The sequence below is a fragment of the Chiloscyllium plagiosum genome, unplaced genomic scaffold (assembly GCF_037043375.1).
Source record: "Chiloscyllium plagiosum isolate Xiang-an unplaced genomic scaffold, Cpla_swu_hap1 HiC_scaffold_10, whole genome shotgun sequence".
NCBI lineage: Eukaryota > Metazoa > Chordata > Chondrichthyes > Orectolobiformes > Hemiscylliidae > Chiloscyllium > Chiloscyllium plagiosum.
In genome coordinates, this window is record NW_028270148.1 from 83,265,699 (window position 1) to 83,292,650 (window position 26,952).

General features: G+C 40.9%; 1 protein-coding gene across 1 annotated transcript in view; it reads right to left on the reverse strand.

Moving 5' to 3' along the window:
- The window catches only part of LOC122552951 (unconventional myosin-VI), a 276,023-nt gene extending 254,564 nt beyond the window's left edge, over positions 1-21,459 (reverse strand). The window contains exon 1 of the mRNA XM_043696239.2: positions 21,350-21,459. The gene's annotated coding sequence lies outside the window, so the exon portion shown is untranslated. The remainder of the gene's footprint in view (positions 1-21,349) is intronic.
- Positions 21,460-26,952: the final 5,493 nt, after the last annotated feature.

Sequence of the window (26,952 nt, forward strand, 5' to 3'; positions counted from 1 at the left end):
AAGTAGATGCCTATCTGAAGAAAGAAATAAATGAAACAGCTCCATTCCTTTAATAACTTACAAGGGAGCAGTCATTTTTGTCCTAACAGCCTGGTTTCATTAGAGAGGTGGTACAATAGCAACAAGATGACATAAATCTGGAATAGATACTGTCATCAGAACCAACTTGGATAAGTGATATACAGCATTCATGAAAATTGTGACCCCTCATTTCCATCCACATGAGATTTTAAACAAATCCTAACGCCAAGGATGCACGAGGGTTTCAGCTTAAGTTAGGTAATCAGAATTGTGATTCAAATCCATAACTGACTCAAAGTAAAATTATTATACCAATGCTGACAACATTAGGCAAAACCAATAGACTACAGATGCTCAAAATTTGAAATAAATCAGAAAATGCTAGAAAAATTCTGCAAGTCTGGTAGCACAGTGGAAAGAAAAACAGATCAATTAATCTTCATCTCCTTTCAATGGTTGTCTGGGATTCCCTGCTAAATTAATGCTGCTAACAGCAGTAGCAACCTGAAATCTCAAACTTCATACCTGTCTAGCACAGTGGGTTTTAAGGACAGTTGAACAATTGATGGTCAACCACAGAGCTACATTCACAGTACAGTCTATAGCTACATTAGTTCTACTTGCCTGCACTAGGCCCATAGCCATGAATGCTATGACACTTCAAATAGAGTCATAGGTGTACAGCACGGAAGCAGACCCTTCGGTCCAACTCATCCATGCCGACCAGATATCCCAACCTAATCTAGTCCATTTACCAGCACCCGGCCCATATCTCTCTAAACCCTTCCTATTCATATACCCACCCAGATATCCTTTTAAATGTTGCAATTGTACTAGCCTCCACCACTTCCTCTGGCAGCTCATTCCATACACATACCAACCTTTGCGTTAAAAAGTTGCCCCTTAGGTCTCTTTTATATCTTTCCCCTCACCCGAAACCTATGCCCTCTAGTTCTGGACTCCCCCACCCCAGGGAAAAGACTTTGTCTATTTATCCTATCCATGCCTCTCAAATTTTGTAAACCTCTTTAAGGTCACCCCTCAGCCTCTGACTCTCCAGGGAAACAGTCCTAGCCTATTCAACCTTTCCCTGTAGCTCAAATCCTCCAACCCAGGCAACATCCTTGTAAATCTGTTCTAAACCCTTACAAGTTTCACAACATCCTTCCAATAGGAAGACCAGAATTGCATGCAATATTCCAAAAGTGTCCTGTACAGCCACAGCATGACCTCCCAACTCCTGTACTCAAGACTCTGACCAATAAAGGAAAGCATACCAAATGCCGCCTTCACTATCCTATCTACCTGCGACTCCACTTTCAAGGAGCTATGAACCTGCACTCCAAGGTCTCTTTGTTCAGCAACATTCCTCAAGACCTTACCATTAAGTGTATAGGTCGTGCTAAGATTTGCTTTTACAAAATGCAGCACCTCGCATTCATCTAAATTGAACTCCATCTGCCACTCCTCAGCCCATTGGCCAATTTGATCAAGATCCCGTTGTACTTTGTCCACTACACCTCCAATTTTGGTGTCATCTGCAAACATACTAACCATACCTCTTATGATCACATCCAAATCATTTATATAAAAATGACCAAAAGTAGTGGATCTTTCCTTGTCAAATTTCTTTTTTTGAAAAAAAAGCATTGAGGTTTCTCAGCTCAACTACCCTCCTAGCCAGTGCATTCCAGATGCACGACCCTTCTTACTGAAAAAGATTTTCCTGATATCCCCTCTAAACCTCCTGCCTTTCACTTGAAAATTATGAGGTTAAAAATGTGTTGCTGGAAAAGCGCAGCAGGTCAGGCAGCAAAGGAACAGGAGAATCGACATTTCGGGCATAAGCCCTTCTTCAGGAATCAGACGATTCTCCTGTTCCTTTGATGCTGCCTGACCTGCTGCACTTTTCCAGCAACACAATTTTAAGCTCTGATCTCCAGCATCTGCAGTCCTCCCTTTCTCCTACTTGAAAAATTATGACCTGGTAACGCTTTTATACAGCAGGACTGAATAAGACAGTAATGATCTTTTCCCTGAAAGCTGAATAAAGCTAAGACTTACTTCCTAGCTTTGGTCTTCTAAAATCCATATTCTTAACCTTGTTCTTTGAGTTTGAGCGCAGATAACTCAAAAGTCACCTAGGATGGACAAGATTGAGCATAATGTTGCTCCACGGTTTGCAAAGTAACATTCACAATCAAGTCCCCCTTGAAAACGCAGAAGGTAGTTATTCAATCTGAAGAGGTAAAAAGAGAATATTTCCTAGATTCCCTGAGGAATTCCTACAGTGATGTCCTGCAGTTGAGATGCTGAGCTTCAATAACCACAACTGTTTTCTTTGTTAAGACACCAACTAGTGAAGACACACACACACACACACACAAACTCGATTAATTTCTGTTTTAATGTCAAGCACAGTCACTCTTGCATCACCTCAAAATTCAGCTCTTTTGTATGTGTGTGTGTTGTTTGGACTAAGAGACCCTGGGTGAAACCCAAACTCATATCAAACTGCAGTTTATTTATTTGCAAGTGCCACTTGACAGCACCAATCAATTACAACTTCCAGTACTTTGCTAATTATCAAGAGTGGACTGATAAAGGTGATAAATTGGCCAGGTTGGATTTGTCCTACTCTTAAGTACAGGGTATGCTTTGGTAATTTTCTAAGTTGACAGTGTTATTCCTGTACTAGGACAACTTGCCTAGACACCCAATAATTTTTGGAGCATGGGTCTTCAATATCTGGTTGAAGACTGCCATCTGAGACATCAGGACTTTGACAATTTCAGTGAAAAACTACTTTCAATGTATCACATCAAACTGAAATCAAATGCCCCAATAAAAAGTTCCATAGTAGAAACTGGCAATTAGAACACTAAACAGCTTTTATAGTCACAGTTTCATCTTTTCCAAAACATAATCTGTGTTCAGTTAATTATTATAATATGTTGTCACATTTGAGCTGAAAATAATCTATTGTGTCATTAAATGGGTCAGTAATGCTGTGCCTTGCCTTTTAGCAAAGGAGTCCCAGTTACATGACAAATAGTAAATATTTGAGATATCATGCCACTCCCTTCTGTGTACGAAGCCTCTACCATGACTTGATATAACTGACTTACATTTGAAGAAGCTTTTGGGAAGCAAAACACCAGACCATAATAATTTGCAACCTACCAATGTCTAAAACATGGTGCTTTTCAAGAACATGAAAAAATTCCCGTAATACAGCACCAGGGGTCCTTTAAATCTACTGAACAACTACTGATGAACTTAAAAAGGACCCCATACCCACAGCCAGCAGAACGAACGTAACATACAACATACCCTTGCAAGGACTGCAACAAATAGTACATTGGAAAAACCAGCAGGAAACTGGCCACCAGGATACAGGAGCACCAACTAGCCACCAAAAAACATGACCAACTATCACTGGTATCCATACACACAGATGAAGAGGAACACCAGTTTGATTGGGACAATGCATCCATCCGGAGACGTGCCAAAAAAAAAAAAGATGCGCGGGAATTCTTAGAGGCTTGGGATTCAAATCAGAACTCCATTAACAGACATTTAGACTTGGAGCCCGTTTACCAACCTCTCAGAATCACACACAACAAACCAAGACACATAAATAGCAAGTGGAACAGAACACCAGTGCTTCACCAGAGACCCTCACTGATGATGTTACCTAGCATGGTGACAAAACGTCTGAAAACAAACCTCACAGCTCAGCGAGCAAACAGAACCTGATCCACAACCCGAGTTACAAATCTTCTCCAAAATCTGTCTTTAGATGGGCTCAATAGTTAAAAACTGCAAACATAATATCTAAAACAGGAAATGAAGAATGAGCAGGGAGCTAAGGAAGTGAATAAAATAAGGCTTCACCTGTGATCTGATTCAATGTTCAGTGCTTTCTGGAAAATCACACCAAAATATAAAGGCACGCTTTAAACAAATATTTCCAGACCTTTATTTTTAGGGATGCTTTAAGTTTAATGCTTAAGGTAAAGTTTCCGCAACCAATTTTTTAAAAACAAAATGTCGACAATAAAAGGGGCTGAAATCCTCTCCCTCCCATCATGTCACTGCCTAACTGTTTATGGTGGTACATCAGCTGTTTGCAGAGCCGTCAGTCAGAGACTGCTCTCACTTACTCTGCATTCTAAATTGATGCAGGAGAAAAAAAACTTTGATTTTTTTTAAAATACAAAACCAGCACATCGGAGACATTTATTTGTATAAATGACTGAAATGATGGTACGTCTGCCATCAAGTTCACTGATGAAATCTTACTCCTCTGTCGCAGTACAAAATTCTCTCCTCATAAACCTGATATACCATCCAATGCTAGCTTTGAAATCTGCAATTTTTCATTTTCCTCTCATTCCAGTCAATGATTCAGACAGATCCACGAAAAACAGAGTCCATTTTGGTAATTTCCATTAGTACATTCTGCCAACTTTATTTTTCTTTTGAAATAAACAATAACCACAAACTTGGCTTTCTTCTGTTTACACATGCATTCTCATTTTAAACTGTGAACAGAGCTTTCTCTAATTCCTAATAGCCTTCTACAATATCCTGAATTGTCCAAATGCCACACAGTTTTTTTGCCTTCTTTGCAATCTTAACGCCTAAGTTTAAAACGGTTTATACCTCCCTTGTTTCTCCTTGATGTCATGTCATGGTGAAGCACCAGAGAGGCACTCAGCTTGATAATGTGTATCGATATGCATAGACATGAGGACCTGAACAGCTTTTTTCGAATGAATTGGTTTGCATTGAAGGAGTTCGATTTGTGATGTGGCCACGAGGAGGCCCATTTGGAATTTTTGGCCAAAAGTCAGAGGTCAACTTTTACACAATATTGACATTTACTGAAGTATGCATATCTTCAATTCATTTTATATCTACACAGATGTGGTTTAAACACTATCAAAACTATTCATTTTTAAAAAAATTACAAAACCAGCACAGTGAAGAAATCAGTTTGTGTAAACTAAGTTCATATAAACAGTAACATTATTGGACTGGTAACCCAATGTACCACTTTCTCCCCAACTACATGGGAGTTGTGAAATTACTCCAGGATCAGGTAGGACATTGGCTATGAAGATTGTAGTTCAGGTGAGATAGTGGCTAAGAAAGGTGTGAAGTTAGTGGCACAGTAATGTGCATGCGGAGAGTCTTAAATAATGGCATTATCTGCCCAACATTTACATGGACAAAATTGTCATTTTCAAGCCAGAAGTTCAGAGAAATCTTCAGTTGATTTAGATGCAATGAGGAAGATTGGAGAGGTAGGTGGAACCTAGTAGAGTATCAGATGTGTACATACTAAGGCTGATGAATTCTAATGGCAACACATGGACAACAAAAGCGATGGGGAGAGTGGAAAAGTTAAGGAGCACTGATGGATTGGTCGTAAGATTTGGGGAGACAATATAGCCACCAAAGAAGAGTGACAGGAGAGAGAAGTGAAAAGGGGTTTAAAAAAAAACATGGAAGCAGAAAATGAATGGATCAGAAATTGGCTAGCTGTAAGAAGACAGGATGATGGTTGATAGGGAATGTTCATCCTGGAGTTCAGTTGTTAGTGGTGTACCACAAGGATCTGCTCTGGGTCCACTGCTGTTTGCCATTTTTATAAATGACCTGGATAAAGGGCATAGAAGGATGGGTTAGTAAATTTGCAGATGATACTAAGGTCAAGAGAGTTGTGGATAGTGACGAAGGATGTTGTAGGTTACAGGGGCACATAGATAAGCTGCACAGCTGGACTGAGAGGTGGTAAATAGAATTTAATATGGAAAAGTGTGAGGTGATTCACTTTGGAAGTAGTAACAGGAATAGAGAGTACTGGGCATTTGGTAAGATTCTTGGTAGTGTAGATGAGCAGAGATATCTGTGTCCAGGTACACAGATCCTTGAAAGGGTGCCACCTAGGTTGATAGAGTTGTTAAGGCAGCATACACTGTTAGCTTTTATTGGTAGAGAGACTAAGTTTCGGAACCATGAGGTCATGCTGCAGCTGTACAAAACTCTGATGCGGCCGCACTTGAAGTATTGCGTACAGTTCTGGTCACCGCATTATAGGAAGGATGTGGAAGCTTTGGAAAGGGTTCAGAGGAGATGTGCTAGGATGTAGCCTGGTATGGAGGGAAGGTCTTATGAGGAAAGATTGAGGGACTTGAGGCTGTTTTCATTAGAGAGAAGGTGGTTGAGGGGTGACTTAACTGAGACATAAGATAATCAGAGGAATAGATAGGTTGGACAATGAGCCTTTTTCCTCAGATGGTGATGGCTAGCATGAGTTGACATCGCTTTTAAGTTAAGGGGTGATAGATATGGGACAGATGTCAGAAGTAGTTTCTTTACTCTCAGTAGTAGGGGCCTGGAATGCCCTGCCTGCAACAATAGTAGACTCACCAACTTTAAGGGCAATTAAATGGTCATTGGATAGGCATATAGATGAGAATGGAAAGTGTAGGTTAGGTGGGCTTCAGGTTGTTGTGCCAAACTGTGAAACCATTGAGGGCCGAAGAGCCTGTACTGCGCTGTAATGTTCTAAGTTATAGGTTCCCAGCTGACAACATCCCTTTGTGATAACTGAGGCTGAACCAAATATATGCAACTTCTATATCATTTAATCAAGCTAAGCTTCCAACTGTACATCTGGGACATCATGAAGAACGCAGTTCAGCTGCTGAAGCTCTCATCCATGCCTTTGTTGCTCTGGACACATCCCTGGCCTGACTCCCATTTTTAACTCTCCACAGCACAGGCCCCTGAAACACTGCACTGCCCTGGTGAGGTTTTAAGCGTAAAATTTTAGATTCTTTTAAAAGTCTTGAGTGTTATGTCTTCAAAATTTATTTAGCACTTCAGTGGATCAAGTATGGCAAGGCACCTCCTGGTGCGGTGGAAACTCCAGGACATACTTGGTGGGCTGTACAATCACATGGATAGGATAGGTCATCAACTGGAGAAACTAGAGCCCCGACTTCATGTGGTGGCCATTCTGCAGCTGAACGGTGTGTAGAGAGGGAAGCTGACAAGACAAATGAATGACCAGACATCATGGCAGGATCTCCAGTCATGACAATACAGGTAGCAATGATACCAAGTTAAGTGTAGTCCCACTCAGCTGAACGTAATGCAGGAGTGTTATGAGATCTTCAAACTCTCCAATCTGTATTGAATTCCGAACACAAATGAAAATAATGTTCCTCTGGTGGAGTGTGCCACCACATCTCAGGTTGGTCAGCTTTACAGAGGGCAGGTGGAACGTTAGGAGGGCAACACCGATAGCAAGTCCTGTAACTGGATAAACACATCAGGAGTGGCAGAGATATTAAATGAGTACTTGGATTTGTCTTTACTGAGAAAGATCCTGAAGCCTAATGAAAGAGCAGGTAGCTAACTCAGAGGGTCTAAACATTGATAAAACAATTGGCACTGGAAAGGTTTGGCTGCACTTAAAAGATGATAAGGCACCCAGACTAGATGGGACGCACTCAAATCATGGAGGCGACAGTCACAATCTTCCCTTTCTCCTTACAGACAGGGATGATTTTAAGAGGACTGAAGAATGGCAAAAGATACATTTTGTTTAGAAAAGGTGCAAGGATAAACCCAACAACTGGAAGCCAATCATTTTAACCTTAACATGGTGAAAGCTTTTAGAAGCCGAGTTGAGTTTTTTTTAAAAACAGTTAAGTTTACTTTTTGAATGAGGTAACAAAGTGGCCTCATGTCCACTCTGGACAGCATTCTTTTGGAAGAACATGAGGGCAATGGAGTAGGAACAGTCAATTTATCAGAGTGGTTCTCGAGGTGAGCGATATCAGGTTCGCGAATAGTTTGGGGAAAAAAAACTATGGTTGCCCATTTTACATGTTAGAGATATTTAAAATCATGAGTGATATTGTCAAAGCAGATGGAGGAATCATTCACATTAGTAGAGGGATTAACAACAATTTAAAAAGGTAAATAGCGGAGGAATTTATTTCTAAAAACAGAAAGTGATCAGGTTCTAGCATGTATTGCCTGGTTGTGTGATGTAGGCAGAGTCAATCATAGCTTCCAAAAAGATAACTGGATAAATGTTGAAAAGTATTTGCATGGCTGGGGGAATAAAGAGAGTTGGGCATCAGGATTAGCCAAGTTGCTCTTTTAAAAAGCAAGAAAGGATACAGGCCTAATGGTCTCCTTTGGTCCTGTGAACATTCTACGATTCTGTATTTTCACTCACACCAAGTTCGATTCACTCCACACCTATGTGCTCTCTCCACGGTTTCCTAGTTAAATGATGCCTGTTCAGTATGGACACCTTCAGCATTCCAATTTGAATTACTTTACCATCAGCAGGTATAATTTCAGCTGGCAAAGCCCCAAGCGCTAGAAACAGGAACAGAAATTTCTGGGAGAAACTCAGCAGATCTGGTAGCATGTGTGGAGAAAGAAACAGAGCTAATGCTTCAAGTCCAACATGGCTCTTCAGAACATAAGACTTCTTCCCTAAGCTTTAGAATTACCTCCTGACCAACATCACACTGTCTCTCTTTTCTCTAAGACTCCCTCTAAAAATCCATCTTTCTGAATATATTTTTGTCATTGATTTCAATATCCCTAAAGTGTCAATTTTCTTTTTAAAAACTCTTACTGGTGTTGCTGTTGCTATTGCTATTCGGTTCAGCAATAGTCACACCTGAGAGACAGAGGACTGTGGTTTCAAGCACAGTGCCAGAACTTCAACACAATATACAGATTGACACCCTATGAATAGCAAGCTATGCCCACCTATTCATATGGACATAAAAGTTCTTTGCACCTTTTTCCTAGCGAAAAGTTAATATTTTCAGGATAACATTTATCCCTCAAGTACCAAAATTGCTTAACTGGTCACCACACTTACTAGCTGAATAGCAATACATGCTAATTGACAGCATAGTGTCTATGAAACTATTAAGTTTCCATCAAGAACCAAGGTCAAGGTCAAGTATTTTTAAAATTTAACATTCAACATTCCCTTCATCTCCTCTCATATACAACACAAGATGTATACTTCCTACTGAAAAGATGATTCCGGTCGTTCTGCTGTAACATGACAGTTGTGTTCCTCTGCAATCTCACGCTATAGAAAAGCACCCTGAAGATCGCTAATAGAAAATTACTATACCTGTCCAGTAGAAGGCTCGCATTATCCAAACAACATCCACAATTCGTCAAATGCATTATAGCCAATTCATGCCAACAAAAATTGCATTATAATAAAACAGCTTGTATGGAGTGGTTTATTGACAACAGCAGACTTACGTTCTTCTGAGCTAGCAAGACAATCTCCAGCTTTTGCTCAGCACTTTCCCCTTCCCACAGGATATTCAAGATTAAAAGCAACAGAAGAACTGTTCAATTTGTAACCCTGCTTTGACACATACCTGTGTGTTTTTTTTCAAATTCATTTTTATAGAACCAGCCACAAAAAAAAAATAAGATGACATTGTAAAGGTCCTTTCTTTCCCTTTAAATTGTTTTTTAATGACTCAAGGATGTCCAAAAGCATTTTAACCATAGAAGTATCTTTGAACCGTAAACACTGTTGGAAAACAGGGAAATGTGGAGGTCAGCTTCAGAGCAGCAAGATGCTACAAGCAGCAATATAGCACCGACCAGATATTCTGTTTTTGCTGATGCTGGTTGAAAGATAGGTATTGAGTGGAACCATCCCACTCTGTCAGGATATCTTATATTCACTTGGGGACTGACTGGGCCTTAAACTAACATCTCATTTGGAAGATACTTACTCCCAAGGTGCTGCACTGAAATGACAGCCTGATTCTTGTACTCTGCACCAAAATCTCTAGAGTGAAACCTCTGCAACTTTCTGCCTCATGTTAAAAATATTTCCACTGTACTATGGCTGATATTAATAACATTCTCTAAACAAAATATCTTTTACAGGCTTCACTGGCTTTCCATTGTGAACACCAGCTCAAAATCCATTCAATACATCATGGAAACAATTCAGAAGAATGTGTGAATTAAGTCCACAACTTAATTATTTCAAATCACTTCAAGTATAGCAACATTTGCGCACAAACTAACACTTCATTTTATAAAATTACAAGGAAACTTAAAAAAAATGTAATTTGTAACATCACAACTTTAAAAAGCAAATACTTATAAGCACGTTTTAAAACATGAAAATGTTCCAGACAGTATCTGAGGAACTGAAATGAGATGTATGTATACACATCGCCTGTCCCCACAAAGATCTAATGACAAGTTACAAAAGGGGAATGAGAAGAAACAACTCCAATGGGTGACGGTGTGGAATTTGCACATTCTCCCTGTGTCTGCATGGGTTTCCTCCAGGTGCTCCGGTTTCCTCCCACAGTCCAAAAATGTGTAGGTTAGGTGGATTGGCCAGGCTACATTACCCATGATATTTAGGGATATGTAGGTTAGGTGGATTAGCAATGGGAAATGCAGGGCTACAGGGATAGGGGAGGGGGATGGGTTTGAGTGGGATGCTCTTCAGAGGGTCAGTGTGGATTTGTTGGGCCAAAATGGCCTGTTCCCACACTGTAGGGATTCTAGAATTCTACAAAGCTACAGAAACATTTCTTAATATGTAGTTACGTCTTTCATACATCAGGGAAATCAGATTTTCACAGGAAGCTTCCTGCAAGGATTTATTTTGGTACTGCTTCCACTATAGGGGCTTTGTGACAAACTATTAACCAGAGTTTAACAAAGGAAGCATTTCTCTTTGAAGAGATGTGGAAATGATTGATGTGATTAGGACTCCTATCATGTACTGTCTGAGAATGACAAATTACATTAGCCCCTTTTTACTGACCACCACAACAAAGCAGGCTAAATTGATTTCCGTAATACTGAGCAAGGGAGAAGGCTTGGCATTTATTATATTACCACAGACATTTTTTTCTAAAATCTGCCCCAAGGTTAAAACTATAGTACACAGTAGGAATTAACTGTAAACAAACGATGGTTTGCTTTACAAAACAGAAGTACATTACGAAAGCAATGGGCAGGCATTTTAAGGGAAGAATTGATTAATTAGTCAGATCATCCATTTCATTTTAAATTCTCTCCTCCTGAGGATGTCACCTTCCACAAATCCTGAGCTGACTTACAAATTTAGATCAAATACATTGCTGATGCACCTGGAGTTAAAGAGTAAATCTCAACCATTAAAGGCTAGGGCTAGAAAATTAAGCTGTCCCAAGTGGCACTCAAGGACAAGATAACTAAAGATTTTGACAAATGCATTTCATATTGATATCTTTACAATGTCTATTGAACAAAAATGTAAATACCACAAAGAAAAACAATAATGAAAATTGCCTTCACACTTTCTCACGAGGTAATGACAGTCAAGTTAAAATGGGTGAATTTGTTTTGATCAAAAAGAGCTTGTCAACATGTAATATCCCTCCTATAAGTGCATGGCATCAGAAAACCTATAAATATTTCAAATCAAATATTCTCCAAATAGTTCAGTCCAAGCACAATTACAATTTGGCCTTACGTAAACACAGATGCTTACATCCATTTCAGAACTTGGTTATTTTAGTAAGATTGATTTCACTTCCACAGTCAATGTGAACTATGCAACTATAAAAGCTCAAACGTAAGGCAACGGAGCATTGATATTCACTAATTGCCTGCCAAACAGATTCCAGCTTTGTACTGCATACCTGATACTCAAGACATGTTGCACTTCATGTGGCTCCAATTTAAAACCATTGCTTCAACAGAATTACTTTCATGTCACTCAGACAAACAGCCACAGGGACAGCAGTTTCCCATCCAAAAGTCCAGAGACAACATTCATCACCTTAAAGTGAAGCACCTCATTATGTTCTAAACCAACAATATAAACAGTACACACTTCGTAACAACAATCCTGATTAGTACTACTGTGAAACACAGGTTAGTCAAGAGGTTAAGTGTTCCGTGCATGTCACCATACTGCAGAGTCGGGAAAGTCCCTGTGAACCAAAAGAAAAAAAATATTTTGAGTGTCAATAATAAGCTAATTCACTCAGGTCACACTTTAAATTTCTTGACCTTTAATCGTTAGAAGCGAATACCATGGATAATCAACTTAACAACAACCTGCATTTACAAAACATCCCAATGTGTTCAGTGGTTATGTGAGACGGGGGGGGGGGGGGTGCGTGAGAAAGAAAGAGAAGCAGTGAACTGGGCAAAACAACTGAATAAAAAGAGAAATGAATCGGTGCTCAGCCAATGGTGAGAGAGTTAGAATAGACGGATGAAAATATAGGTAACAAGATGGATTGCAAAAGCATATTTAAAGATGTAGAAGCAAAAAAAAGGTTCCAGAGGCAGAAGCACAATGAGGAGGGAGTTGTCCGGAAAGCCTCAACATTGGCATCAGATCATAGATGGGCAAGGAAACCTGTGAAACATCTATCACCTCCCTCAGCTGATGAATCAGTATTCCACGTTGAACACCACATTTAGCAGACACCAAGAATGGCAAAAACACAGAATATTCTCTGTATGGGGTACTCCAATGCCAAAAACATGCCTTGATAGCATCACTACTGATGAGCTTATTGAGTCCTAAAATGTAAACATGGTAGACTGGGTCTGGGACTACGTGCATGGCAAACAGAAACAGCATGCAATAGAGCGGGATAAGCAATCCCACAACCAATGCATCAGATCTAATTTCTATATCCTGCCATATCCAGTCATGAATGATGGTAGACAATTAAACAACTAACGAGGTGACAGCTCCAAAACATATCACTGCCTCATGGTGGAGACAAGCACAATACAAAAGATGAGGCTGAAGTATTTGCATCCATCTTCAGCTAGAATTGATTGCTCATCTCAGCCTATCCTGAAGTGCCAAGCATTACAGAGGCCAGTCAGTCAATTTGATTCATTCCATGCAAGTTTGAGAATGAGCTGAAGGCATTGGTTACTGCAGAGACTATGGGGCTTGACAACATTCTAGCAATAGTCTCGAACACTATTCCTGAACAAAGCATAACCCTAGCCAAGTTCATCCAGTACAATACAGCCACAACACTGGCATCTAACCTCAAATGCAGAAAAATACCATATATGTCATGTCTACAAATCCAACCCAGCCAATTAAACTCCTATCAGTCTACTTTCAATCATCAACTAATGAAAGAGACATTGAGTGTGTTATTAAGCAGCACATGCAAAGAAATAACCTGTCATTACCACCCAGTTTGAGTTTGGCCAGGGCCACATAGCTCTTGACTTCGTACAACCTTGGTCTAAACATTAACAAAAAAGCTGAACTGCAGAGAGTGATGAGAGTTTGACTGCCCTTGATAATTGGGCTGCATTTGACTGAATATAGCATCAAGCAGCCCTGACAAGAGGAGCTGCATTCACGATATCCAGGCTTGAAATGATTGTGACATCAAAGAGCTCTAGCAAACTGGCATCAATGGGAATCAGGGAGAAAAATATCCACTGACTGGAGTCACACCTAGCACAAAGGAAGATGGTTGTGGTTGTTGCAGGACGGTTATCTCAGTTTCAAAACATCTCTGCAGGAGCTCCTCAGGGTAACCTCATTGATGTGGCTGAAATTGGATGGGCCAATGACCTTTCTTTCATCATAATATCAGAAGTGGGACATTTGCTGCTGATTGCACAATACGTCACTTGTGGCTCCTCAGCTACTGAAGGAATGTCCAAATGCAGGAAGACCTGTACAACATGCAGGTCTTACAAGTGGCAAGTAATATCCACACCACACAATGACCATCGCCAATAAAAGAAAACCCAACCACCCCTCCTTAACGTTCAAATGCATTACCATAATTGAATCCCACACTAACAACATCTAGGGCATTATTATTGACCAGAAACTGAACTGGCCAGCCATGTAGCACTACCTCTGCTAAAGCAAGTCAGAGGCTAGGAATTCTGGGTGAGTAACTCAACACCTTCCTCCTTAATGCCTCGCCACCATCTACAAAGCACAAGTCAGGAATGTGTTGCAACACTGTCCATTTTCTAGAATGAATGCACCTCCAACAATATAAAACACAATACCACCCCAGACAAATCAGTACATTTTATTGGGATTCCCTTCACAACTGAAATATTTTGGTAATATTGTGTACTATGTACAAGATGCAGCATAGTAACTGAAAGGGGAAAGAACATGGGGATAATGGAAAGGTACCAAATAAAGCAATTGACAATAAGGAAAACAAAGGATAAAGGGGATTTTGATGACTGCAGATTTCAGCATGAAACCCACACCCTTCAGAGGGTAGCATGAGATAAGGGTGCTGAACAGAATAAAAAGTTAAAAACAACGTACTGATCTCAAGAAGACCTGTGTTAAACTTGTATAATCAGCAATCCTGTTCTGAAGAGAATGTTCATGTGCCGTGATCAATTATGCATTTAATTGGCACATGTATGAATACACAATTTAGTGCAATAGGTAAACATAAATCCATAGTATTGCTAAATAGCATATAAATTAATGTTTTGTAATGATCAGGGAGACAGTACAGCATCTTATAATGACTGCTGCTCCCCTGTATGTGCATGAATAGACCAGTGTTAGAGGAACTGGGACTTTCCTCTGTTGCAATAATCAAGCCTCCCTCAACAGCACCATCCAAATCAATGAACTCTATCATCTAGAAGTACAAGGGCAGTTGATTCATGGGAATACTGTCACTTCCAATTTCCCCTTCAAGCCACATGTTATCCTCACATAGAACTATGGTTTCTCTTTCACTATTGTCAGATCAATGTTGTTGATGGCCAGTTAGGGCCTGTGCCCGAAACGTCGAATCTCCTGTTCCCTGGATGCTGCCTGACCTGCTGTGCTGTTCCAGCAATAAAGTTTCAACTTTGATCTCCAGCATCTGCAGACCTCACTTTCTCCTCGAAGATGGCCAGTTATACAACAGAGACCACATTTGGCGTACCACATATAAAACTGATCACCTTATTTAAAAGGAGGGATGTAAATGAATTTAAAAATCATTTCAGAGAAGGTTTACCAGATTAATATTAGGAATGATTGTGTTGTCTTGTGTGGAAAGGCTGGATTACTTGTTTAGTTGAGTAAGAGCTTAAAAATGTGTTGCTGGAAAAGCGCAGGTCAGGCAGCAAAGGAGAAGGAGAATCGACGTTTCGCACATATGCCCAAAACGTCGATTCTCCTTCTCCTTTGATGCTGCCTGAACTGCTGCGCTTTTCCAGCAACACATTTTTAAGCTCTGATCTCCAGCATCTGCAGTCCTCACTTTCTCTTAGTTGAGTAAGAGGTGACTTGACTGAACCAAAGGTTCCTCAGGGAGTCTCGACAGGGTTGATGTGGAAGGAATGGTTCATCGATGGGAGAATCTAGAACAAGGCATAAGTTAATGAGTCACACCCATTTAAAACAGAGATTAGGCTTTTTTCCCCCTCCCAGAAGAGTAATGAGGCTTTGGAGCACACTTCCTGAAAAGTCAGTGGAAGCAGAATTCTTGCATATGTTAAGATAGGTGGATAGCTTCTTATTAAGCAATGGAGTGAAATGCTGGGTAAACAGGAATGTGGATTTGCAGTTACAGTTAGATTTGCTACGTCATTATTAAATGATGGTGCTGGTTTAAGGCACCAAACAGCCTATCTCCTGTTTAACGTCTGTAAGCAAGGAATTTTAAATCTGGTTATATTTCCAGCATTGGCTTATATATCTGATGGGAAATATCTGCCAATTCGTTAATTCAAATAAAATGAAAAAAAAAAAGTGGAAATAAAACTTCAAAAAGGGCCAATTTTCAGAAGATAAATACACAACACCAGCCCAAAGCCAAAAAAAGCCATCTTGCTCTGTGGGTTATTCAGTCCCCTTATATTTCAGTGACCAGTATTTATTAATCAGCATTTTGTGGAATAATCCTCAGGTTACGTGCAATGTCTTTGCAGTTTCGGCAAAGACGTGGCCATTCAGCTAATCGTATTGTCAGCATGCAAAGCAAATAGAGAGATGATGAAATATTTCAAACGTACCACAATCTACAAGCGAATAAAACCAAGATTGACAGAGGTGCACTGCATTAAGTGATAAATTGTAGACTGTCAGAATCTGACATTTGTGTGATGATAATATCCAGTTTAGTCAGAATCACTTCCATGGCAGTTTGTATTTTTTTTAAAAAATGACTTTGTACTCATTCAGCTAGGGTGGGGACTAAAATGGAGAATTCCGCAAGAAACATCTAAATACCAGCTTCAAGGTTCCCAGCATAGATGTGCAATATTCAAGAAGAGCAGTGATGAGGATTGCCATTGAAACTTCACTCAGTTTTATAATTGTTTAGGGTGAAACATAGGAATATACGGTTCCTCCTAACTCAACCACATCAGTTCACTGGCTCTGTATATGTATCAAGTGAAACACCAATTAATGTTTGCCAGTCATCTGCAATTAAACATAATCATATACAAGTACAATACACAATAAAGTTTAATCATATGTCTTAATCCACACACTGTTCCAAAACCAGCTAATCTTGTGGTATTGGTAAAATGACAAATTTAGTGGCAATTAGTGCTCTTCAGCCACACCCACTAAAACATATTCCACACAGACCTCTAAAACCACATCTATATTGCTCTTTAAGTCAGGTTCCGGAAGCCCTCTGTTCAGAGAACTAGCTTCTGCATTTATGCTTTTAAATCTGCTTTCCAAGATACTAACAAGTCTGCCATCAGGCAGATTTAACAGCTAAAGCAACAGGAGATGGCTCCCAGATGCCAGATTCCCATAACAAAAACAAAAACTTCTTTTAATAGAAAACAGGAAGAGCTTCTCTCAAAGCCTGCCTTTGAACCCAAGACACCAAAGTGAAAGACTACACTAATCCTGTTGAAGTGGCTTTATTGCCTGGTTTCCATTTTACAAAAAGGAGATAAAGTATAAGCAAAATATTAGTCATGATCTTGCACAAAAGCCTCATCCAATCACCACAGGCTGTGTTTGGGACTCAGGAGCATTGTCCTTTGAATAATCAAACCTAGCATTTACAATCTATAAAAGAGGAAATGTTTCTTAAAGTAACTAATTTCCTGAAACAAATTCAAAAGATGCCCCTCTAATATGCTCCACTGAAAACTGACTGGCAAATTAACTGAAAATTACAATAAATCACTTTCACTATATTTCGCCGATCCAACATGTAGCACTAGGTAGTACAGGGGAACTGCAGCAATTCTACAATGTTATGATTGCAAACCATAATCACAAGTGTAATCTATTACACTCTGTATTAAGATTGTAATATCCATCCTAATTAAGTTTGAATGTTTCCAAAGTCAGTGGATGTTTTGTTTTAGAATTGCTATCCACTATGTGGAAATACTATAGCCAGTACTCCTTCCACAGTATGTGTTGAAAAGTGTGGCTCTGGAAAAGCACAGCAGGTCAGGCAGCACCCAAGGAGCAGGAGAATCACATTCCGATGTTTTAGGCATAAGCCCTTCATTGAATCTCCTGCCCTGCTGTGCCTTTCCAGCGCCACACTTTTCGACTTTGATCTCCAGCATCTGCAGTCCACACTTTCTCAACGACAGTGTTGTGTGTCTTATATCTCAAATCAGCTCTTTACAATAAATTTGCAACCACTGGCTATTTCGTGTGTGGAAACAAAATTTTGTCACTGCAACCACAGTTAAATATAGAGAGAGGATAATTTTGGTGCTAGTACCCTCCCAAATTAAAGCAAAAATAAAAATTTTGGCCATGCATCCATGTTACACATGAAATCAGTACGAAGGTCTGAGTGATGGACTCAGAACCACTACCTTCATTATTCTTGAATCACATCAGTAATTACAGAGTGAAGCTGCATTACAACAGAATCAGTGTTAAATACATTCATCTTTACTCTAGGTACAGTGTGAATAGCAGTATTTTAGCTGTGGTGCAATTGCTGGCATCCTTACGTCCATGTTTAAAAAATTGTACACTCAAGTCCCATTTTACTAGTCAACGGAAAGCAGCTTAAAATGTCAATAAAACTGCAGTATATAGACCAGACTGACATTCATAGCACAGGAAATGCTATCTTTCAGTTGAGACATTAAGCCTAACATGAACCTTCCCTTCCATACTAATGTAAACAAATCTATGCCAATAATCAAAAGAGCTGGAGAATTCTCCCCAGTGACATTGCACTTATCCCTTATGTAAAATAAGATTGTGTGTACAAATTGGATAGATTATAATGTTAATGCAAAAAAAAAGTGCAAGTCTTTCTTCTAAGTGTACCCTGAACTGTGCACCAATTAACTCAAAATAATTAATCCAACTGAGGAGAGATTTTTACTACTTGAAGAGGTAAAAATGCAAGTTTTAGCCATGTGTTGAGACTGATTTTCACCATCCTCAGGTCATCCAACCTGATGCGAACAAATGGAAGCAGAAAACTACATACAGAAAATAAGATATAATGTTATAGTGGTCTTTATTCATTAGTTTAGATGTAACTCAAATATAACTGTGTCAATGTTATGTTACAAAGTTCACAATACAACACAAGCTTTGAACAACGAAATGTCACTAGAGTGTTACAGTTAAAATTGGTAAGATCCAAAATTTACACTTCTTCCATTTCCTTCATCCTGATTGGTACTGCTCAGACTCAAAAACACTGCATACCAATTTTTAAAAGAGTATCTGTGAAACTTCACAAATCAATTTAAAATGCATTCTAATCACTTAATAGTAAGCAGGGAACCTTCTCTGTATGAATTATGGAAAACAATGAACCATCAATCTCCACATCAGCAGCAACCAGACTGCAGCACCTATTAAGTAACATAATCAATTCTATTATTTTCCATACTATTAGAGCTTTTGTGCAGGCTGAACATATTCAAACAAACATTCGACTATTTTATTAACACAAATTGAATTGTACTTGTGACACCTTTCTACAATGCTAAACTTCCTAAACATTTTCTAATCATGCACAAATGGCATTTACAGTCATTCCATGATGTCATTCTTTTCATTTTCCCACTCCAATCAAATTTATTAATAAATCATCCATTATTTTAATGCATCAGTGCATGCCTCAATGATACTGTGGATAGCTTATAAAGAACCTTTGTGAGAGAGTCTTCCAGTTCAAACAAAGCATGCATAAATGAACAGTTGATGTTATCATCTTTCAGCTTTACATCTTGGACAGTACATCTTTCTACAGATTCCAGCTTACATCTTAGTCTGTGTAAAGGTGTGCACCTGACACCTTACACCTGCTCAGAGACACGTTCACTAAATTAAAGAAAAATATTAAGGAATTTTAAAAAGTATTCATTGATTGTGCTGTATGTAGAATACAATTCAGTTGATTCAACTAGAGCCAATAAGCTACTTTCAGAGAATATGCACCTTAATTGAACAGAATGTCATAATTGTGTCCATATTCTAGACAATGTTTCAATATTTGCACAATTTACACAAAATAATATACTGCTCTGGAAAAGTAACAGCAACTTATCATACTACTGTATTTAATCTAAGTCAAACTAAAAACTGTTCACAACTAGAGATATGTGAAAGTTGATCAATTTGTTCCTGAGGCCAGGTTATTTAATGTGGATCTAAGATTACTGTAAAAAAGTGACAAATTATTTATTTACAAAGATGGACAAATCTAATCACAACATTTGCTGCTTCAAACAAAGTGTATTTAAAAAACCATATCAAGAAAAGGATTCAGAACAAGTTAAATTTCCTCAGCCCAGAATACAAAACTCCACCTTTTATTGCAGCGGTGTGTGGTATCTGTTCTTCATAAACTTTCATCGATTAAGGGTAACCCAAAACTAAAACAAGCTAGATACTAGAACCAGGACCCTCACCACTGTAAACTATGAATGGTTGACAACGTTAGAATTAAACATTTGGAGAATCCCTCAAAGCGTGAATTAAAATAGCACTTCATCAGGAATTAGTAATGGTCGGAAGACATTGCCCAATCGCGCAATTATCTGATCAACCACATGAGAGAAAAAAAACTAAAAAAAAGTTTGTTGAGTCACACTCCGGACAATACAAACTGATAGGCGATATGCATAAAGAGCAGCAATATCACTAGAAATATTGAACTTGATGAAACAATATTCTTCTCGTCGCTGTTTTGACAAAGAGGCGGCGTATTTATTGTAAATGGGAAGGGAGAAAAAACAACATTTTGGTCCATTAATGTACTTGCCATCCAATACATACGCAGCCACTTGGAAAGCTTCCCAGGGACTGTGGGAACAGATTTAAACAGGGACAGTTCAGGGGAATATGAAAACAACCAATTTAAAAGGCGAAACCATTCGAACTATCGCAACGTTAACGCCCAATCGAAATCGAGGGCGATTTAAAGAATGAAGACGTTCAGGAATAGAGGCAGCTGCTAGTCATTCAACACAACCAGGAAACAACCAGACAGGATTCCCACCCTACTACCATTTTCCGGGGAATTCTAGTTTCCTGCACGAACCAGGATACAGTCTGAAAGGGCTGCGGGAAAAGGTCACAACAAAACAACTCAGCTCTACAGCTCTCTCTGGGACTCAGGAGGAACCCGAATCCACAAGCAGCTTGGATTCGACATAACTCGCTCCTTCCTTCAGGTTATAGTCCATCAGGTTTAATTGGAAGCACATTAGCTTTCGGAGCGAGTCTCCTTCATCAGGTGATTGTCGCTCCGAAAGCTAATGTGCTTCCAATTAAACCTGATGGACTATAACCTGAAGGAAGGAGCGAGTTATGTCGAATCCAAGCTGCTTGTGGATTCGGGTTCCTCCTGAGTCCCAGAGAGAGCTGGTGCTGTGTGATTTTTAACTGTGTACACCCCAGTCCAACACCGGCATCTCCAAATCATGACCTCCTTTCTTCAGCAGCGAGAATGGGCCAGGAACACCCAGATAAAGAACTTTCCATCCGCCCGCCTTCAGTCAGGGAAAGGACTCTCTCCAAATCCCCTTTCTCCACAACCCCCCGCCCGGACAAGGGAAGGTCTCCTCTCCTAAACCAATTGCAGCTGAGCGGTGGATCCGGTCGTGGCGACCTTACCCAACACACCAGGCCCGGGGCACCGCAGCCCTTCACCCTCACCCCTACCCACCTCTACCCTTCACCCACTCCTGAAAACTTACCCACAGGCAATGCACAGTTTCCCCACTCGCTGTCAAAGTACCCGGCCCTCTTACTCACTCATTACACCCCAGTCACCAATTCGACTCTTACCATTAACCGGTGCCAGAGCAACGAGTCTGTTGGACCCGGAACTCCTCCTGCTGCTCCCGGTATGAATGCCGGTGCTCCTCCCACTCTTCTCACTGCCTTTCAAGATCCTGCTTCCAGTCCTATGCTCCTCCCCCCTGCTCCCGGTGTGGACCCCGTGCTCCTCCCCCCTGCTCCCGGTGTGGATCCCGTGCTCCTCCCCCCCTGCTCCCGGTGTGGACCCCGTGCTCCTCCCCCCTGCTCCCGGTGTGGATCCCGTGCTCCTCCCCCCCTGCTCCCGGTGTGGATCCCGTGCTCCTCCCCCCCTGCTCCCGGTGTGGATCCCGTGCTCCTCCCCCCCTGCTCCCGGTGTGGATCCCGTGCTCCTCCCCCCTGCTCCCGGTGTGGATCCCGTGCTCCTCCCCCCTGCTCCCGGTGTGGATCCCGTGCTCCTCCCGCTGTGGATCCCGGTTCTCTTCCTCCGCCCCCGGTCCCGGTTCTCACACCCCCTCCTCCTCCCGCTCAGGGTGCTGGTATTCGTGCTCCTGGTCTCGGTCCTTTGTGAGCCGATGTTCGTCACCCTGAGACACGGAGGGGCCTCCAGTGGCAGCAACACATCGAGCACGGTCAGTGAGAACACATCACATTACAGTCTGTCAGAGACTGCAGAGAACACAACCTTTCATCACGTCTGGGCATCCCAAAGCCTTTCACAATTAATTTTTGAAATACAGTCACACTCAAAGCAAGTACACTCCACTTCCTCAGTACCTATTCACCATCTACAATACTCTAACGTCAGGTGCGTATGAGATGAGAGCTGCTGCAACAACACTCAAGAAGCTCAAAGCCACTCAGGACAAAACAACTTGCTTGTTTGACACAACATTCACCACCTTAATTCTGGAGGGTCTTTGTTTATGAGGAGAGGTTGAGCAGGTTGAACTTGTACTAATTGGAGTTTAGAATCTTATATCATAAAGTATCTGAACCTGAGGGGCACCAGTATCCTTGGGGGGAGGTTTGCTAGTGCTCTTGGGGGGGTTTAAACTAACTCTGCAGGGGCATGGGAACCTAGACTGTAGCTTTAGGGTGCAGGACCTGGAGTGTAGGGAGGTTAGGAACATGGCATCAATCTCAAAGGAGGGTGCCTGTAAACAGGAAAGTGGCTTGAAGTGTGTATACTTCAATGCAAGACGTATACGAAATAAGGTAGGTGAACTTGCAGCGTGGGTTGGTACCTGGGATTTCGATGTTGTGGCTATTACGGAGACATGGGTAGAACAGGGACAGGATTGGCTGTTGCAGGTTCCAGAGTTTAAATGTTTTAGTAGGGTCAGAGGTGGGGGTAAAAGAGGGGGAGGTGTGGCATTGCTTGTCAAAGATAGTATTACAGCGGTGGAAAGGATGATGGATGAAGACTCGCCATCTGAGGTAGTTTAGGCTGAGGTTAGGAATAGGAAAGGTGAGCACACCCTGTTAGGAGTCTTTTACAGGCCTCCTAATAGTCCTAGAATCGTAGAAGAAAGGATTGCGAGGATGATTCAAGAGAAGAGTGAAAGTAATAGGGTGGTTGTTATGGGGACTTTAACTTTCTAGATATTGACTGGGAAAGCTATAGCTCGAGTTCGTTAGATGGGTCGGTGTTTGTCCAATGTGTGCAGGAGGGTTTCCTGACACAATATGTAGACAGGCCAACAAGAGGTGAGGCCATACTGGATTTGGTTCTGGGTAACGAACCAGGCCAGGTGTTAGAATTGGAGGTAGGTAAGCACTTTGGGGACAGTGACCACAATTCGATGACTTTTAGTCTAGTGATGGAGAGGGATAAGTGTGCACTGCAGGGCAAGAGTTATAGTTGGGGGCAGGGAAATTATGATGCGGTGAGGCATGACCTAGGATGCGTGGCTTGGAAAAGTAGGCTTCAAGGCATGGGCGTAATTGATATGTGGAGCTTGTTCAAGGAGCAACTATTGAGTGTCCTTGACAAGTATGTACCTGTCAGGCAGGGAGGAAAGGGTCGTGTGAGGGAGCCGTGGTTTAATAAGGAATTGGAATCCCTTGTTAAATGGAAGAGGGTGGTCTATGTAAAGATGAGGCGTGAAGGTTCAATTGGGGCGATTGAGAGTTATAAGGTAGCCAGGAAGGATCTGAAGAGAGGGCTAAGAGCAGCAAGGAGGGGACATGAAAAGTCCTTAGTTGGTAGGATTAGGGAAAACCCTAAGGCTTTCTATAGGTATGTCAGGAATAAAAGAATGACTAGGGTACGAATAGGTCCAGTCAAGGATAGTAGTGGGAAGTTGCGTGTGGAGGCTGAAGAGATTGGGGAGACACTGAATGAATACTTTTCATCAGTATTCACTCAGGAACAGGACATTGTTGCCGATGTGAATATTGAGTCACAATTAATTAGAATAGCTTTGAGGTATGTAGGGAAGAGGTGTTGGAAATTCTGGGAAAGGGTGAAAATAGATAAGTCCTCTGGGTCTGATGGCATTTATCCTAGGATTCTCTGGGAAGCAAGGGAGGAGATTGCAGAGCCATTGGCCTTGATTTTTATGTCCTCGTTGTCTACAGGAATAGTGCCAGAAGACTGGAGGATAGCAAATGTGGTTCTCTTGTTCAAGAAGGGGAGTAGGGATAACCCTAGTAACTATAGACCGGTGAGTCTCACTTCTGTTGTGGGCAAAGTCTTAGAGAGAATTGTAAGGGATAGGATTTATGAACATCTGGATAGGAATAATGTGATCAAGGATAGTCAGCATGGTTTTGTGAAGGGCAGGTCGTGCCTCACAAACCTTATTGAATTCTTTGAGAAGGTGACTAAGGAGGTAGACGAGGGTAAAGCGGTAGATGTAGTGTATATGGATTTTAGTAAGGCGTTTGATAACGTTCCCCATGGTAGCCTACTGCAAAAAATACGGAGGTATGGCATTGAGGGTGAGTTGGAGATTTGGATTAGGAATTGGCTGGCTGGAAGAAGACAGAGGGTAGTAGTTGATGGTAAAGGTTCATCTTGGAGTGCAGTTACTAGCGGTGTTCCGCAAGGATCTGTTTTGGGACCATTGCTGTTTGTCATTTTTATAAATGACCTGGAGGAGGGGCTAGAAGGTTAGTTGAGCAAGTTAGCGGATGATACGAAAGTCGGTGGAGTTGTTGACAGTGAGGAAGGATGTGTCAGGTTACAGCGGGATATAGATAAGTTGCAGAGCTGGGCAGAAAGGTGGCAAATGGAGTTCAATGTCGATAAGTGTGAGGTGATTCACTTTGGTAAGAGTAACAAAAAGACGGGATACTGGGCTAATGGTCAGATACTTGGTAGTGTGGATGAGCAGAGGGATCTTGGTGTCCATGTACACAGATCTCTGAAAGTTGCCACCCACGTAAATAGTGCGGTGAAGAAGGCATATGGCGTACTGGCTTTTATTGGTAGAGGAATTTAGTTCCGGAGCCCTGAGGTCACATTGCAGTTGTATAAGACTCTGGTGCGGCAGCATCTGGAGTATTGTGTGCAGTTTGGTCGCCATACTATAGGAAGGATGTGGAGGCACTGGAACGGGTGCAGAGGAGGTTTACCAGGATGTTGCCTGGTATGGTAGGAAGATCGTATGAGGAAAGGCTGAGGCACTTGGGGCTGTTCTCATTGGAGAAAAGAAGGTTTGGAGGTGACTTGATAGAGGTGTACAAGATGATTAGGGGTTTAGATATGGTTGACCATGAGAACCTTTTTCCACATATGGAGTCAACTATTACGAGGGGGCATAGCTTTAAATTAAGGGGTGGTAGGTATAGGACAGATGTTAGGGGTAGATTCTTTACTCAGCGAGTTGTAAGTTCATGGAATGTCCTGCCAGTAGCAGTGGTGGACTCTCCCTCTTTATGGGCATTTAAACGGTCATTGGATAGGCATATGGAGGATAGTGGGCTAGTGTAGGTTAGGTGGGCTTGGATCGGCGCAACATCGAGGGCCAAAGGGCCTGTACTGTGCTGTATTTTTCTATGTTCTATGTTCTATCTTATTCTTTTAAACTCCAATGAGTACGAAGTTCAACGTACTCAACTTATCATAAAAAAAGTCCCTCCAGAATTAACCTAGTGAACCTTCTCTGGACCATCTCCAATTCTAAGTGAAAGTGAGGACTGCAGATGTGGAGATTAGAGTCCAAGAGTGTGGTGCTGGAAAAGCACAGCAGGTCAGGCATCATCTGAGGAGCAGGAGAATCGATGTTTCAGGCAAAAGCCCCTCATCAGGAATGAAAAATCCCTTCATCTATTCCTGAGGAAGTGCTTTTGACCAAAATGTTGATTCTCCTGCTCCTCAGATGCTGTCTGACCTGCTGTGCTTTACCTGCACCACACTATCATCTCCAATTCTAGTATATATTTCTTTCAATAAGAGGACCAAAACTATTCACAAATTTTCAGATGTGGCCTGACATGTGTCTTGTATAGTTTAAGAAAGAGTTGTCAATTTTTAGAATAAAGTAAAGAACTGCAGATGCTGGAAATCTGAAACAAAACCAAAAAGTGCTAGAGAACTTTGACAAAGAGTCAGTGGATTCAACATTAACTCGCTCTACAGATGCTGCCAGACCTGTTGAGTTTCTTCAGAACTTCATGTTTTTGCTCCCTATTTTTATATGCCATTCCCGTCAAAATGAAGCCAACAGTTAATTTGTGTTCCCTATTACCAACGAAATATGTAAGCTAGCTTTCTGTGATTCATGCACAAGGACTACAAACCCCTCTGATCTGCAGCATTATACAGTTTTCCCTATTAAATAATATTCAGCTCTGTTATTTCTTCTGCAAAAATTGATAATCTCATATTTTCCCACATTGCATTACATTTTCCAAATTTTGGCTCACTCACTTAAACTGTAAACTCATCCTCACCAGCTTGTTCTTCTCACTTATTTTATGTCAGCTGCAAATAGTACACTCACATCCTTCATCCAAGTCATAAACATGTTTTGTAAATAACTGTGGCCCTAGCACTAATCCCTTTGGCACTCCATTAGTCATAGATTGCCATCCTGAAAATGTCCCCTTTATCCCAACTCTCTGTCTTCTATTAGTTAACCAGTTCACTGTTAGTACTAACACACTACTCCCAACACAATGTTATCTTATTAAGTAGCCTTATGTGTGGTACCTTATTGAATGATAATCTGTTTCATTCATGTTCATTGAATGATAAAAAATTTCCAAGGATTCCAGAGGAGCTCCCTTGTGGTTCTTCAAAATGGTAGCTTGGGATTTTTACCCATGAAGGCAGATGGGACCTCGGTTTAATAGCACAGCAGCTAGACTGCACAGCACTCCTTCAACACTGCATTTGCATATTGGACAATATTTTACATTTAATTCCCCGGAATGGAACTTAAACCTGAACCTTCTGATTCAGAAACAATGGAAAGCTACATAAAGCTACAAAATAACACCATGTATTGTGTAACATAGTCACTGGTATAACAATACTATGGTTTTAAGAGGTATATTTTGTCCAGTTTTTTTGGGAGAGAGGTTTTAAGACAGAGGTATCGAGCTGTCCATTTGAATCCAATAATTTAAACATCTTGTGAGACTAGATTAGATTAGATTACATTACAGTGTGGAAACAGGCC